The 8161-nt window shown below is 43.5% G+C and overlaps 1 protein-coding gene across 1 annotated transcript in view; it reads left to right on the top strand.

Annotated features, from left to right (window-relative positions):
- Nucleotides 1-1025: 1025 nt before the first annotated feature.
- LOC116847338 (hybrid signal transduction histidine kinase L-like) overlaps nt 1026-8161 on the top strand; it is a 116589-nt gene continuing 109453 nt past the window's right edge. The window contains exons 1-2 of the mRNA XM_032822249.1: nt 1026-1057; nt 1541-1600. The gene's annotated coding sequence lies outside the window, so the exon portion shown is untranslated. The remainder of the gene's footprint in view (nt 1058-1540; nt 1601-8161) is intronic.

The raw sequence follows: 8161 nt of genomic DNA, 5'->3' as shown, positions 1-8161 counted from the left end.
GTCGAAATTTGTTAAAAAGTGAAAAAAAATTTTTGTTGAATTTCAAAATTCAAGATGGCGGACCAATATGTCGGCCCGAAAATTTGAAATTTTGACTTATTTGAGTGAAAATCCGTATAGAGGGGGTTTTGGGTTCGCTGAGTATGAATATACACTTATTTTTTTTTTAATTTTTCAAAACATACTTTCATTGGAATAAATCAAATTTAAAAATTTTTGGCCGCCATATTGATTTTTAAAGTCAAAAAACCATTTTTCATTTACAGTCTGCTAAAGTATGATGTTTTATCCCAAAACAAACACCTTCGAAAGTTAGCTTATAATTTGGTTGGATTTTTCATCAAATAACAAAACTATGTCAAATTTTCGCATTTTTGTGCGGCTATATTGAATCCACCATTACGAATTTTGAAAAAATAAGTATATTCATACTCAGCGGACCCCAAACCCCTCCTATACGGATTTTCACTCAAAATAGGTCAAAATTTCAAATTTTCGGGCCGACATATTGAATTTTGAAATCCAACACAAATTTTTTTTTCATTTTTTAACAAATTTCGACATTTTGCCCTAATTTAGATGGTTTTTGAAAACCTATCCTTAACGGTTTTCTCGTAGGCCTTAATAGGTTAATATCAACTCATCGTCGAACAGTAACATCGAATAATCTCCATAGTATATTAATTGAGACGTATAATAGCTCGTAGCTTACGACATTCAAGTAACGGTACGATACTGGGGTCATGCTACAATACAGTATAGAATGTAAATTTAGTATGTTCTTTTGACCGAGCTGACGACGTTTTTTGAATCTTTCGACTCAAAAGTACATCGTGCCGTGACATATATTAAAAACGCTGGTGAGCGACCGTCGTGTTATTCACACGTTCAAAGTAATCATCGCCGTAATCGTCGCCGTATGTCCGCGAGTAAAATGATCGTCGTAATAAACGGATCAATTAGCCTCCGCGATCGTAATTGAGTGCATGAAGGACTATCCGAGCCAAAAGTGCAACGAGAGAGATGCAGAATCAGACCAGAGGTACTACATGGATAGGTAAGCGAACTTGTTTATTCTGTTATAACTCTTTTATTACGCTCAATAGTCATAACAGCATTACCGGCATCTGGTGATATCTAATTTTTTTAATCTTGTGTCGACTTTTCCGCGAATTAATACAATACTACTCTCTGCAATAGTTCTGGAAAATCTTTATCTCGCGTTTCATTTGTTTTCCTTTTTTTCTTAGAATTTACGTTGAACTGTTTTTGCGTAGCATAACGTATCCGATTCTTTTTGCACTTACTTTTTTTGTAAGATAACAAGGTGAGTCATTGAAGGAAAATAAAATTATAAAAGACATAAAATTATAATTTTTTTTCTCATGTCTCTTTTTGAATATATGCATTATTGACTAAAGTAAACCTTTGACATTTGAACATTTATATGACAATATTTGATGCCTTTGTCAGTTAGAAAAATCTCGCACCTCGGCAAGGATAAAAAAATATGTTATAACGTATATTTATATTGTTTCAGGTGCTGCATATTACGCTCTATTCTTCAATATTCCGATAAATCTTCCTTCAACGTGTATTGGTGAGTCTTATACGAAAATTTTACAGCGTGTAAAGGGATGCTGAAGCTAGAAACTATCGACAGAATATTGACATTTTTCTGCAAAGTTTATGTATTGGTCGTACAAAATTTATTGCAAGTTTATATATTGGTTGTACAAAATTACAATTTTTATGCAGTTAAAGTATGTACAAAAATAAATAGGAGCATTGCTCAATATATGATAAAAAACAGAAAAAATTTTTTAATGTAAAATCTCAAACTGTCAGTAATATTTGTCTAATCTAAAAATTCCATAACTTGTACATACTTATACATACAAAATGTAGTTGCTTCAAACAGGAAAATTTTGGGAAACTGCTGTATCTTTGTATCTGAATTCAAAAGCTTAAAAATATCGAAAAATTTTGCAGAAAGATTTCTACACATGCATGATTAAGTTTTCCGCTGAATGTGCTAAAACAAAGTAACATATTTACATAAAATCTACATATATACAAGAAATATAAAAAAAATAGCGTAATTGTGTTAGTGACGATTGTCTCTGCGTTATTGACATTGTTCGAGTTCATCATTGACTTCCGCATCCCCTTAATAGCTGGTTTGTTATATTATATTCAAATAAGTATACTGGAAAAGAAAAAATATCTAAAAAATAAGAAATATTTTTTTAGTAGATACTAATACTAAATTTATTTAAAAACCAAAGATTTTTTATTTAAATAAAATAAACGATTACTTTGATGTGAAAAGCTAATGTTTTAAGAAAATTTAGAAAATTAAAAAAATGTTTTAATGTCGTAAGAAAATATATTTTTCTTTGAGAATTTTTATTTGAGAAATATTTGATATTTATATTTATGAATTATTATATGAATATTATTATAGTACCCATCGCACAAATGTTTTCCTTTTTTTGTTTTATTTAAATTATTTAATTGTTTTATTTCTTAGATATTTTTTTCTTTCAGCGTGCTTTGGAAAGTTAGTGATGTCTTTGCAGTATATATGATTTCAACTTTCTATTTACGCTTTATTACGCTTGTTGCTTAAAAACAAAATAACAAACAACGAGGCAGGGCGAAACGTTCGCGACAGTGAATCGTAGTGACGAGTGTTATCCGACCGGAACAGCGATCTGACGGGCCGCGATCGTTTCATAATTTTCTGGGCGGTCATGACAGAGGCTAAAAGTCTCGCGCGGAACAAAAGAGCGAGAAACGTGCGACCGCGGGAACGAGGGTCGTAGATTTCCTCCCTCCCCCCCCTTCCTCTGGTTCCACGCGCATTCCATCCCACCGTTTCCCCTCCGTGCGTAACCTTCAACCGTGAGCACATATACAGGGTGTCTCTAATCAGGCGCAGCTCCAGGGGCAGATGTAACGGAGTAAGAGTCTAGAGTCTCTCTCGTGTCGACACGCGAACAAATTGAAAAATCCGTAATTATCATTACATCGAACAAAGGCTAATTTTCAATTTAAAAATACTTCGGATGCATCTACACGCATTTAAAAGGGGCACTTGTCCGCTGAACAATTTTTTTTTCAATAATATGTATTATATATTATGTTTAATGGGATGCTGAAGCTGGAAACGTTACCGACAGAACACTGACATTTTTCTGCAAAGTTTATGTCGCATTGGTTACACAGAATTACAAATGCTTTTACGCAATGAAAGTACGTGCAAAAATAAATAGGAGCATTGCTCGATATGCGACAAAAACGAACAAAAAATTTGTAATGTAAAATCTCAAGCTGTCAATTAGCGTAATATTTGTCTGATCCAAAAGTCCCGTAGCTTATATATACTGAAAGTGTGGATGCTCCAAACAGAAAAATTTTGAAGAACATTGTTCTACCCTCGCATCTGCACTTGAAAGCTTAAGAATATCGAAAATCTTTCGTTTGTCGAAAGATTTCTACACATATATGGTTAGGTTTTCCGTTGAATAAAGTAAAACAAAGCAACATACATTCGTGTAAGTTTTGTATATACAAAAAATACGAAAAGGATAGCGTGATTATGTTAGTGACGATTGTCTCTACATTATCAACATTGTTCGAGTTCGTCATCGACTCCAGCATCCCCTTAATACGGATGAAGGAAAAGTCGGTAGTGCATTTTAAAATTGTCAAAATTTTTCGGCGACGTGTGCGCAGCAAGTATCAAGAGGTCAAACGACTGAACCTTTTAATTAAAAATGAGACGTAATCTCGCAAGATTTCGCTATCAAACGCAACAAGACATCTCTTAATTCTCTTTAATCCGTACTAATACCCCAGCGACAATATTCGCCGAGGATTTAGCACCCTTCGTATCAGAGTTCACCGGCACATTCGCCTTCTCGTCGCTTTATTATACCTCCAACTTCGTCCCACGACAACGCGACGAGACCGGAGGCGGCGGCGCTCTGCTCACCCCTCGAAATCTCCCTCCCTCCTTCCCTCCCCCGCAAAAATAGGTCAAGATCCGCGGTGGCGATGGCGCGTCCTCGGAGGACTCCGGGCGTCGGGATGACGGTGGGAAAGGGGCAAGCGGCGGGAGAGAAGGAGAGAGAGAGAAAGAGAGAGCGAGAAAGGAGAAAGGGAGCGACGCGGCGGAGCCGGCGATAGAGAGAGGCGCAGAACGCGGAGAGAAAGAGAGAGAGCTGCATGCTGCACCGTGTGTCGGCGACGCGACATGGAGGGGGAGTGCAGCAGGCGGCGGTGGGGTGTCCGGATGCGGGACGTGGGGCGAAGGGGGCGACGAAGGGCGACGGGGGCTGGCGGCGGCGCGACGGCAACCGCCGCTCTGCCTTGAACCTCGCACGGTGCATTGCCCGTCGCTCAAGGGCGTCCGCTGCCGCCTCCCTTCGCCCGCCAGCCGCCCCACAAACCCCACGTCGACGAGCGCGTTCGATGGAGGCGCGCCGAGCCGCGCCTGGTCTCGTCGTCGTCGTCGTCGTCGTCGCTCGATTCGGGGGGGCGATACGATTCTCTAGGATATCGAAAGGCCGGCTGAAAAAATTTCCTTCAGGATATGTCGCAGACATTTGTCGAATTGCATTCAGTTGGATTGCATTCACTGAGCAAATTTCGGATAAGAAAAACGAACCGGAAACTCTGGTCGAGGAGAATTCTGTTCGAGTTGACACAATTTTCGGTTAACTCTGGCAGAATTCGAATAACTAAGATTTTTTGGTCCGTCTGAGTTTCACCAGAAATTTGCTTAAACCAAAACCTTTCCTGCCATGTAGGTTTGAGGGATGATCGACGCAGCGAGTTCTCTAGTGAGCGGACCCTTTCGTCCCTAATTTGAATATTCCGTAGAAATGTGGCAAAATTTACAGAAAATTATAATCGCTCCCCTGTGACTTGATTTCCAATCCAGGAGTATTGTACTCCATCGTATGATTTTTGTTTACCCATAAACTGCCCGCGTGCATGCACATCGTACCAGTTGCATTCCGATTGTTTTGTGCGCGGATCATTCGCGAGTGATATCTGCATTGTTACGGGGTAATATATTTTCCTTACCGCTTTATACCGCTGAAGGAAGTGAAAATTTACTGAAATAAGAGACAACTAACGACGACTGATTTACCTGCTAACGACAAAAGACGTTTGCACAAGACACATGTGCACGACGTTAAAATCAAGGTCGGTCCAAGTTGTACTGAAGCTATTAATAGTCCGGGGTTTGTTGGTTTTGAGGTGGGCAGATGTTTCGGTAGGTTAATCGACTTTTAGTATATTCTCTCTCTCTCTCTCTTTCTTTCTCCGAGCATCGTCCTTATGGGTTCACCTCGGGAGAGATCGACTGCACCGCTCATTCAAGGGCAACGACGTTCTCGTTACCGAAAGGAGAGGCAAAGAGAGACTGGGAGAAGGAAAAAGAGAGACATTCGCTGCGAACATTGTTGCGCGTCGCCGGGGAAAAAATAAAAAAAAACCGCACGGCGGATGTACTCGAGTTTAGCCGCACGTCGACCAGATTAATTAACTCGACGGTCTGCGCTTTGTTTTGGCATTTTAATTCCCGGGCGGAGAGAGAAATAGAGAAGCGTGCCTCCCAAATGCGCGTAAAAAGACAAGCTCGAGGTCGTTTTTTTATGTTTCGAGCTCCGCTATGCAAATCCCTTATGCGTGCGTTGGCACAGCTCAATGCAACGCAACGCAAGAAATTAAGGCTCACCGGAGCTGTTTATCGGCGGACCCTCCTCAGCCCTGCAAACGCACGCGGTTGTATTTATAGCGGCAGCCGCAAGAGCGGCTTTGCAGCCTGAGTAAGCGCGCGTAACGCACTTCGCAACTATCGCGATACAGTTGTGAGAGGCGCGGAGGCTCGAAATTCCCGTCTGACAAAGCGACGGGTCAATTCGCCGCGAATTAACGGCGACGAGCCGACCAGTGGAAAATAATAGCGCTGGTCGATTCGGTCGGGGGGAGGCAGAGAGAAAACGGCGCGATATACGCACGAGGTGCAACGTGCATCGCGACGACAGGTATGCGGCGCGCCAGCTATGCGTCGATTAAGACCGCATCCTCGACATCCACGAGTGACAGGTATAGAGGCAGCACTCGATATTACCGAGACCAGCGTGAAATCGAGTGATTCACCGGCGACATTACGCAGAGCTACCGTTGGCAGTAGCGTGTCGTTGTTGTATTTTCCCATGACAGTCGACAACGGATGACACGAAAGCCTAGAAACCGATTACATCATCGCGGCATTCGCGGCCGGCTCTACTCTCGCCTCTCTGGCGATATTCACGTGCCCGATTTCGAGACCGCGTCCCGTCGGCTTCCCATCGCATTAAATACGGAAATCGATAATGTCTGCGGACGGTTGTGTCATACCTTAATTTATTCGCGCGAAGCGTCTCGCCGCTCAGCTTTGCTCAATTCGAACACGCCGGCGCGTACGAACGCCACGTCGAAATAGATCCTCTCCAGTGCGTACGTATATCGATGTGACGCGTCGTGGAGAGGATTCCTATACCTTGGCCCAGAAAAGCAGAAAGTCAGAGGTCAATCAGAACTCGCGCTAGTGGTTAGATGGTAGTCGACAGTTTCTGCTTCTCTGCACCGAGCTGTGAATTCTTCCTTAAATTCGTTTTCTAAAATCCCACTGCGAAAGTCGGCCAAGCCAAGAGCGATGTCGCGAGACAACGCGTCTTTCCCAATCACCCGATGATCCTGATAATCCCCCGTTACACTAGACGAAGTTTAATGACGAGGCCGTCGCGCCACCCGCAAAAGCATCACCAAGGCACACATACAGCCGCAGCGTCCCTGTGACACAAGAACCTAGCAGTGCAACTAGTTGCATAATCGCCTGCATTCTCCGTACTCGCTTACTCGTCGTAAGGCTCGCGGCGAATACATTCCAGCCGGTCTCGTGGGCGGCTTCTTTTGCGCGCGCCGTCCGCGTTGGATCAAATTATTTATCATGCGCTGCACGATAATAGCGGGCAGAGACTCATTCGCCTCGCGGTATCAAATCATTCCGCTAAACTAAAGGCAAACTGCAAAAGGCAGTGTAATTCTGGATTCAAACCTGAGTATCTCACCTCAGGCAAGTTACAAGTAACTACTGTTGATGCGGCTCTTGCTCTCCTTAGGCGTTCTAAATTCGCTCTCTGATGTATGAATACGTGATCGGGGATTGCTTTGTAAATAGGTATGTGATAATACAAGACACATGGTCCGTCTCTCGTCGAGCCACCGCCAACTTTGTCGGGCGCAACACGTTGATGTTGGTTTTAAAAAAAGGGTTAGAGAGAAGGTAGGCAGTTATAGGGCACGTTTACTCACGCGCGCGATCGCGCACATGCGTACGCACGCACACATACACTTTCAGGACGAGCGGAGGCAACAGAAGGCGAGCGTCGGAGCAGGACGGAAGGAAGGGCGACCGCCGTCGCGGCGCGGAGGGACGACGGCTGCGGGAGAAGGTTGAGGTTATAATACCAATGGAGCAGTGGCCGCATGACCTTGCGTATGCGTCTAGGTCGATGAGCCACGGTCATTAAGCGTCTCGACCGTCGAATCTTCGACGAATTTCTGCGCGACAGGCCAGTGGCGGGGGGCTTATGTAACGAGCGCCACGAAAAGACTCGGTTATTTAGCACCGCGCCGCGCACTCGAGTACATTCCTCGATAAGTGAAGCGAGACTTGAAAATGCCAACGCTCGCACGCGCGCGCGCTGCGCTTATCTAAAAAGCGTATGTGTCTCCACAGCACTTCGGGAGATTGAGTCGACGAGTGCAACGCCATAAAACGCACAGAGTGCATTTGAGTTAAAAACAAAGAAGGGAGGAAAACGGATTTGGGGAAGATGAAGAGAACAGTATCGATATCAAGTCGGTCTTACGGTCGTTTAAATTTCTACGCTCGTGGGAAAGCGAACGCTTGGTGATTTTAATTAACTGTTACAGCGCGAAACGACGAAGTCGAGCGTTGCAGTTTCAATGAGAATGCAAATCACGCATGTCAGCCGCGCGATTACGGGAGATGCGGCGGGAGAGGCGCGGAGTTAATCGACATCTCTCTCTCTCTCTCTCTCTCTCTCTCTCTCTCTCTCTCTCTCTCTCTCTC

This window comes from Odontomachus brunneus, unplaced genomic scaffold (genome assembly GCF_010583005.1).
Source record: "Odontomachus brunneus isolate Ranch 3 - 2012 unplaced genomic scaffold, Obru_v1 Obru_scaffold_077, whole genome shotgun sequence".
Taxonomy (NCBI): Eukaryota; Metazoa; Arthropoda; class Insecta; order Hymenoptera; family Formicidae; genus Odontomachus; species Odontomachus brunneus.
The sequence above is the reverse complement of the archived record's forward strand: the minus strand, read 5'-3'. Positions and strand labels throughout refer to the sequence as shown.